Consider the following 9,302-nt stretch of genomic DNA (forward strand, 5'->3'; position numbering starts at 1 on the left):
AAACTAGGGTTAGGTTTAGGGTTGAGCTGGGACGTGGACATTAAACTAGGGTTAGGTTTAGGGTTGAGCTGGGACGTGGACATTAAACTAGGGTTAGGTTTAGGGTTGAGCTGGGACGTGGACATTAAACTAGGGTTAGGTTTAGGGTTGAGCTGGGACGTGGACATGAAACTAGGGTTAGGTTGATCAACCTGAATACGGCGGGTACATATGTACATATGTGTACATACTACCTCAATTGGCCCGACCAACCAGTGCTCCCTCACATTGGCTAACCGGGCTATCTGCATTGTGTCCCGCCACCCACCACCCGCCAACCCCTCTTTACGCTCCTGCTACTCTCTGTTCGTCATATATGCATAGTCACTTTAACCATATCTACATGTACATACTACCTCAATCAGCCTGACTAACCGGTGTCTGTATGTAGCCTCGCTACTTTTATAGCCTCTCTACTGTATATAGCCTCGCTACTGTTTTTCACTGTCTTTTTACTGTTGTTTTATTTCTTTACTTACCTATTGTTCACCTAATACCTTTTTTGCACTATTGGTTAGAGCGTGCAAGTAAGTTTCACTGTAAGGTCTACACCTGTTGTATTCGACGCACGTTACAAATAAACTTTGATTTGATTTGATTTGATGGAAACTCACAGTGGTGATATATTATGTAGCTAAAAGTAACGTGTCAGCCTATTAATTATCCAAATATTTTAAAAATTAAAAACTGTTGAAGTTTATGTCTTCGAGAATGTTTTGAACCAAATACAATGCTTTTAGTTGAAGATGTATTTAAGACCAGCTTATTATGAATCACCCATTCTGATACTGACTGTAAATACTTATTTAGAATTTCAATGAGCTCACTGGCTTTGGGTGCTGACATGTAGAGTGTGGAATCCTCTGCACACATATACTACCGTTCAGAAGTTTGGGGTCACTTAGAAATGTCCTTGTTTTTGAAAGAAAAGCAATTTTTTTGTCCATTAAAATAACATCAAATTGATCAGAAATACAGTGTAGACTTTGTTAATGTTGTAAATGACTATTGTAGCTGCAAACAGCTGATTTTTTAAATGGAATATCTACATAGGTGTACAGAGGCCCATTATCAGCAACCATCACTCCTGTGTTCCAATGGCATGTTGTGTTACCTAATCCAAGTTTATCATTTAAAAGGCTAATTGATCATTACAAACCCCTTTTGTAATTATGTTAGCACAGCTGAAAACTGTTGTTCTGATTAAAGAAACAATAAAACGGGCCTTCTTTAGATGAGTTGAGTATCTGGAGCATCAGCATTTGTGGGTTCGATAACAGGCTCAAAATGTCCAGAAACAAAGAACTTTCTTCTGAAACTTGTCAGTCTATTCTTGTTCTGAGAAATGAAGGCTATTCAATGTGAGAAATTGCCAAGAAACTGAAGATCTCGTACAATGTTGTGTACTGCTCCCTTCACAGAACAGCGCAAATTGGCTCTAACCAGAATAGAAAGAGGAGTGGGAGGCCCCGGTGCACAACTGAGCAAGAGGACAAGTACATAAGAGTGTCTAGTTTGAGGAACAGATGCCTCACAAGTCCTCAACTGGCAGCTTCATTAAAACAGTACCCGCAAAACACCAGTCTCAACTTCAACAGTTAATTCTATTTTTTTTAAATCACATTTTAATATTAAAATTTCCATCATGAGAAATGTCCTGTAATGTTTACAATTGTTCAATATTCTATTTATGTCACGTATTGTGTGTTATGTATTTTAAATGAGTGTTTTGCAATTATTAGTAATGTAAATTATGCATTTCTTCAGTTTCATCTGTGAGCAAGAATAAATAAACTTGGGCTCCCGAGTAGCGGTCTATGGCACTGCATCTCAGTGCAAGAGGTGTCACTGCAGTCCCTGGGTTGAATCCAGGCTGCATCACATCAGGCCGTGATTGAGAGTCACATAGGGCGGCGCACAATTGACCCAGTGTCGTCCGGGTTTGGCCAGGGTAGGCTTGCCTAGTTAAATAAAATAAAAATGAAAAACTCAAACTGATTGGGTGGCTGTTGGAGCCAGCAAAGGGTGCTTTACTATTTTAAGCAGTGGAATGACTTCAGCTTCCTTCCACGCCAGTGGACAAACACACTCCTTTAGTCTTAGGTTAAAGACATAGCAAATAGGGGTGGCAATACAGCCTGCTACCATTCTCAATAGTTTCCCAACAAGGTTGTCTATACCTGGTGGCTTATTATTATTGATGAATAACTACAGTTTAGCACCTCTCCCACATTAATTTTAACAAATTCAAAACAGAAATCCTTCCATTTCATTATTAGATCTTTCATACAAAATAATATGGTTCACTTTTGCGTTTGTCTACTTTACTAGTGAAAAAGTCGTTGAAACGATTGGCAATATTTAAAGGTCTTGTTATAAATGAAACAATAACTTCAACGAACGATGGAGCTGAATTGGGTTTTCTGCCCATGAAATCAGTTAAGGTACTCCACAGTATTTTTCCATTGTGTTTCATGTCATTTATCTTGGTTTGGGAATGTAATTTATTATTCTTTTTTGTTAGGTTTAGTCACACCGATTCTCACTTGATAGTATGTCAACCAATCAGCTGAGCAGCCTGCCACCTCTTTTGCATAATTTCTTTGAATCATATCTTTTTTTAAATGAATCATCAATCCAGAGGGCTCTAAACGAATCATCAATCCAGAGGGCTCTAAATGAATCATCAAACCAGAGGGCTCTAAATGAATCACCATCCAGAGGGCTCTAAATGAATCATCAAGCAAGAGGGCTCTAAATGAATCATCAATCCAGAGGGCTCTAAACGAATCATCAACCCAGAGGGCTCTAAGTGAATCATCAATCCAGAGGGCTCTAAACGAATCATCCATCCAGAGGGCTCTAAACGAATCATCAATCCAGAGGGCTCTAAACGAATCATCAATCCAGAGGGCTCTAAACGAATCATCAATCCAGAGGGCTCTAAACGAATCATCAATCCAGAGGGCTCTAAGTGAATCATCAATCCAGAGGGCTCTAAACGAATCATCAATCCAGAGGGCTCTAACAGTTTTCACAGTTCATTTCTTAACAGCTGCTTGCTTGTCAACAATTGGCATGAATAATTTTACAAATACTTCCAGTGCTGCGTCTGGATTGACTTCCTCATTCACATCAGACCAACATACATTTCTTTATGTCTTCAACAAGTGTCCTGAGAAGACATTTGAAATTACTTTAGGCCCAATCTTAGCGTGCGTGCGTGCGTGCGTGCGTGTGTGTGTGTGCGTGTGTGCGTGTGCGTGTGTGCGTGTGTGCGTGTGCGTGTGTGCGTGTGTGTGTGTGTGTGTGTGTGTGTGTGTGTGTGTGTGTGTGTGTGTGTGTGTGTGTGTGTGTGTGTGTGTGTGTGTGTGTGTGTGTGTGTGTCTGTGTGTGTGTGTGTATGTGATGTTTGGCTGAAGCTACTGACCCTGAAGTTTGGCTCTCTCACTCCTCCCAGACTTTTGGAAGGGAAGGTGGACAACGAGCTTGTCATATCGGAGTTCTTGGCGCTCTCCAGAACAGCCATCTTGTCCTTGAACCTTAGGAACTTGACCACTATCGGCCCGGGTCTGTCACCTGGGCTGGTTACAGGTGTTCCAGACGTGTGGGCGTGGCTTCACCTCAATCTTCCTATGATCCATCTGCAGCTTTTCTGAGCTCATTTTTCAAATGTTCTCTCTGATACGCCATCCACAACAACTCTATTCCTCCTGGATAGTTTGTTTTCCCAGCCGTCTGAAATAATGACTGTGTATGTATGTCGTTTATTTGAATATCTGTGGGTTTTGTATGAGAGTGTCAGTGTAGTGTGTATGTGTGTGTGTGTGTGTGTGTGTGTGTGTGTGTGTGTGTGTGTGTGTGTGTGTGTGTGTGTGTGTGTGTGTGTGTGTGTGTGTGTGTGTGTGTGTGTGTGTGTGTGTGTGTGTGTGTGTGTGTGTGTGTATAGTGTGTGTGTGTGTGTGTGTATAGTGTGTATAGTGTGTATATTTAGTCTTGTGAGTGTGCATAAAGTCAGTACAAGATAAGGTCAGTGCAGATAGTCCGGGTAACCATTCATTGACTAATTAGAAGTCTTATGGCTTGGGGGTAGAAGCTGTCTCAGAGTCTTTTGAGCCGAGAGCCGATGCTCCGGTACCATTTGCTGGATGGTAGCAGAGTGTACAGTCAATGGCTTGGGTAGAAGGCCTTTCTTCTGACACCACCTGATATAGAGGGCCTTCCTCTGACACCGCCTGATATAGAGGGCCTTCCTCTGACAGCCTGATATAGAGGGCCTTCCTCTGACACCGTCTGATATAGAGGGCCTTCCTCTGACAGCCTGATATAGAGGGCCTTCCTCTGACACCGTCGGATATAGAGGGCCTTCCTCTGACACCGCCTGATATAGAGGGCCTTCCCTCTGACACCGCCTGATATAGAGGGCCTTCCCTCTGACACCGCCTGATATAGAGGGCCTTCCCTCTGACACCGCCTGATATAGAGGGCCTTCCCTCTGACACCGCCTGATATAGATGGCCTTCCCTCTGACACCACCTGGTATAGAGGGCCTTCCTCTGACACCGCCTGATATAGAGGGCCTTCCTCTGACACCGCCTATAGAAGGTTAGGGTTGTTAGTTAGGACATCATATAAGAGCTGAATGATGTCGTAGGCTACCTCTACCCCAAGATTACAGTAGATTTGATGTCCTGTTATATGTATAGCAGCCTAAGAAAAATTGCCTATGGTCATTTCTATTTTTATAGATCCTATATGATTTCTACCGCTGACTGAAATATCTGATTCAAATATCCCAGTAAACACAACATTTGAGATTCTACTACTTGTAGATTCCATGTAGCCCAGCAGATGTCAGTGCTCATCCATGTCGGGGCTCATCCAGGTCAGTGCTCATCCAGGTCAGTGCGCAACCTGTCATCAAACACTGTCCTCCATTTTGGCAATCAACAAAAAAAGAGAGAGATGTTTTAATTGTTTTATTTCTGGCAACCCATAGCCTACAGTGTATGGCATCTACACACATAGACACAGACAGCATACAGTGTATGGCATCTACACACATAGACACAGACAGCATACAGTGTATGGCATCTACACACATAGACACAGACAGCATACAGTGTATGGCATCTACACACATAGACACAGACAGCATACAGTGTATGGCATCTACACACATAGACACAGACAGCATACAGTGTATGGCATCTACACACATAGACACAGACAGCATACAGTGTATGGCATCTACACACATAGACACAGACAGCATACAGTGTATGCAGTGGCGACCTGTCATTCAGGGCAGGGCAGAGCCCCACCTGTTTTGAGCCCCACATTATATTTTTTTGCCTGTTTTGCATGTTATTTTTGCATTAATACGTGTCACATATCAGTTTGTAAACAATGTAAAACAATGATGTATCATTGAGTTAATAAAGCCGCATACAAACAGGCAGCTCCAAAATGCAGGTGTTTCAGCTTAGCTCAGTGCTTTCTGTGATGATGGGGCAGGCCAGCAGAAAATAGGAGCATTGCACCGTGATTGGCTCAGTGTTCTGTCACTCATGGGAACAATGTCACCCGCCTTTAGTAAGGATAGACATCAAGAATGTGAGCCCTTTGGGTGCTGCCATAGAGTTACATTAGAAGTTCCCTTCCAAGAAGGTTCATGGTCATTGGCCACAGATAAAATGACATCAAATCACGTTATATGTACTGCAGCTTTGATTGGACTGATCATGTCAACATCATACTTTCAAAAATCTTAGCTAGCAGTCATCATCATGAATCAAGTCGACAATCTACTGGCAAATCCTTGTTAATCCTTGTCATATGAAGAGAAATAATGAAGAGAAATTACAGATAAAACGCATCGGTGTTCATCGGCCATTGGACATAAACATTACACAACAAATTGGCAATCGCAAATTCAACATTGAGTGGTTTGGAAGGAATCGGTGACAGTGGCTAACTGCACATTTTGAACGGTCATGTCACGCCTTGACCATAGAGAGCCCTTGGTTCTCTATGGTGTAGTAGTTCAGGGCGTGACTAGGGGGTGGTCTAGTATGTCTATTTCTATGTTGGTGGTAATATGGTTCCCAATTAGAGGCAGCTGTTTATCGTTGCCTCTGATTGGGGATCATATTTAGGTAGCCATTTCTCCACCTGTGGTTTGTGGGATATTGATTGTTTGTGTTAGTGTGTTTTGGCACTACTACTTCACGTTCTTTGTAAGTTTTGTTGTTTTGTTTCACTTTATATTAAAAAGATGTGGAACTCAATGGACGCTGCGCCTTGGTCCGCTCATTTTGAAGATCGTGACAGAATATCCCACCAAACCAGGACCAAGCAGCGTGCCCAAAAGGGAAAGGAGTTTTGGACATGGGAAGAAGTGATGGGTGAATGTGAAACCCTTCCTTGGCGGCAGACTGAAGGTAATAATGGAGGACAGCGACGACGCCAGGGTTCGTGGCCACAGAAAGCCCAAGGACAACCCCAATATTTTTTTTTTTTTGGGGGGGGGGCACAAGGGTGGCCGGTCGAGCCTAGGAGAGTGCCAGAGCCCGCCTGGGAGTCGATGGAACAATGTGAGGAAGGATACTGGAGAGAGGGGTTAGCATGGAGTAGGCTGCAGTGCAGGCGGGCTGAAGAGCGAGTCATCAGTCCGGTGCCATCTGTGACGGCTCCACGCACCAGATTTCCAGTGCGCCTCCCCAGCCCGGTATGCCCTGTGCCGGTTCCTCGCACTCGCCATGAGGAGCGTGTCGTCAGTCCGCTGCCAAAACCCCAAGATAATTTTTTTGGGGGGGGGCACATGGAGCTGGCGGCTGAGCCGCGGGAAGAGCCAGAGACCGTCAGGGAGGCAATGGAGAAGTTGGGAGAGAGAGAGGAGAGAGATGTTGTGCAAGTGTGTTCTGCTCAACATTCGACCAGAGGATCAGGTTAGCAGTCTGGTGAAACCTGTGCCGGCTCCACACATCTGGACTCCAGTGCGCCTCCCCTGTCCGGTACGTCCTGTGCCTCCTCCCCACACTCGCCCTGAAGTGCGTGTAACCAGTCCGGTGCCACCTGTACCGGCTCCACGCACTAGGCCTCCAGTGCGCATTCCCAGTCCAGAGCTTCCGGCGACGGTTCCCAGTCCAGAGCTTCCGGCGACGGTTCCCAGTCCAGAGCTTCCGGCGACGGTTCCCAGTCCAGAGCTTCCGGCGACGGTTCCCAGTCCAGAGCTTCCGGCGAAGGTTCCCAGTCCAGCTCCAAGGCCGGAGCCTTCCTCTGCACCGCTTCCAAGTCCAGCTCCAAGGCCGGAGCCTTCCTCTGCACCGGTTCCCAGTCCAGCTCCAAGGCCGGAGCCTTCCTCTGCACCGGTTCCTAGTCCAGCTCCAAGGCCGGAGCCTTCCTCTGCACCGGTTCCCAGTCCAGCTCCAAGGCCGGACCCTTCCTCTGCACCGGTACCCAGTCCAGCTCCAAGGAGCCTTCCGGAGCCTTCCTCTGCACCGGTTCCCAGTCCAGCTCCAAGGCCGGAGCCTTCCTCTGCACCGGTTCCTAGTCCAGCTCCAAGGCCGGAGCCTTCCTCTGCACCGGTTCCCAGTCCAGCTCCAAGGCCGGAGCCTTCCTCTGCACCGGTACCCAGTCCAGCTCCAAGGCCGGACCCTTCCTCTGCACCGGTACCCAGTCCAGCTCCAAGGCCGGAGCCTTCCTCTGCACCGGTTCCCAGTCCAGCTCCAAGGCCGGACCCTTCCTCTGCACCGGTTCCCAGTCCAGCTCCAAGGCCGGAGCCTTCCTCTGCACCGGTACCCAGTCCAGCTCCAAGGCCGGAGCCTTCCTCTGCACCGGTTCCCAGTCCAGCTCCAAGGCCGGACCCTTCCTCTGCACCGGTTCCCAGTCCAGCTCCAAGGCAGGACCCTTCCTCTGCACCGGTTCCCAGTCCAGCTCCAAGGCAGGACCCTTCCTCTGCACCGGTACCCAGTCCAGCTCCAAGGCCGGAGCCTTCCTCTGCACCGGTTCCCAGTCCAGCTCCAAGGCCGGAGCCTTCCTCTGCACCGGTTCCTAGTCCAGCTCCAAGGCCGGAGCCTTCCTCTGCACCGGTACCCAGTCCAGGCACGGCGTTCAGCCCGGCGCGATGGCCGCATCCGGGGTCTGGGCGGGGGCTACGACCTACACTGGAGCCACCACCCACACTAATCACCCCCCGGAGTCCGCACCTTTGGGGGGGGGGTACTGTCACGCCCTGACCATAGAGAGCCCTTGGTTCTGAGGAGGCTGAATTAACTGTTTAGCTGCCAGACAAGGCTCCGGTTGATAGCCAGGTGTAGCGGTGGTAAAGATTCCCTCCACAGTACTGAAAAGAAAGCTCTGCTGTTGGGACAGATCTATGTAGGCCCTAACAGTTTGTGGGAACCGCTTGTCACCGTTATAGTGCAATTCATGTATTGTTAAGTGTTGTTGTGTAGTAGCTTTGCTGGCATGCATCTAAAACATTTTTTTTGTTGAGTTTGCCCCACCAAGATTTACATGCCAATATCGGCAATGAGTGTATGGCACCTACACACATATAGACACTGACATAGAATACAGTGTATGGCACCTACACACAGACATAGAATACAGTGTATGGCACCTACACACATATAGACACTCACACGTTTGTTTACCTTCCCTTGTGGGGACCAAACAATTGATTCCCATTCAAAATCCTATTTTCCCTAACCCTTATTCTAACCCTAACTCTAATTGTAACCCTAAAGCTAACCCCGTTAAGCGTAAATCATAGTCCACAGATGCTAGAGCGCGAAAGTCCGGAGTCCCATTGTGACATAGCTACAGGGTTCTGAGACCATAATGCAAGGGGACGCACAGCCCGAACCCACAATTCCCCACAATCCGGTAAACGTCCTCTATTCATTTGAAGGTGTTGACAGTTAGAGAAATTGCTTGAGCTACGCTGAGAATTTGAAAAGTATGAAAGACAAAGGTCCAATAGACGATTTAACCTAAAATAAAAAAATTCCTTGTGGGGACCTGCGAAATGTCCCCAGTTGTCTGAATTTTTCTTGTTTTACTATTCGTGTGAAGACGGACTTCTGGTCCCCACAAGAATAGTGAAACCAAACCAAACACACACACACACACACACACACACACACACACACACACACACACACACACACACACACACACACACACACACACACACACACACACACACACACACACACACACACACACACACACTAATAAATGAAAGCGACAGATAC

The sequence above is a fragment of the Salvelinus alpinus genome, chromosome 28, assembly GCF_045679555.1.
Source record: "Salvelinus alpinus chromosome 28, SLU_Salpinus.1, whole genome shotgun sequence".
Taxonomy (NCBI): domain Eukaryota; kingdom Metazoa; phylum Chordata; class Actinopteri; order Salmoniformes; family Salmonidae; genus Salvelinus; species Salvelinus alpinus.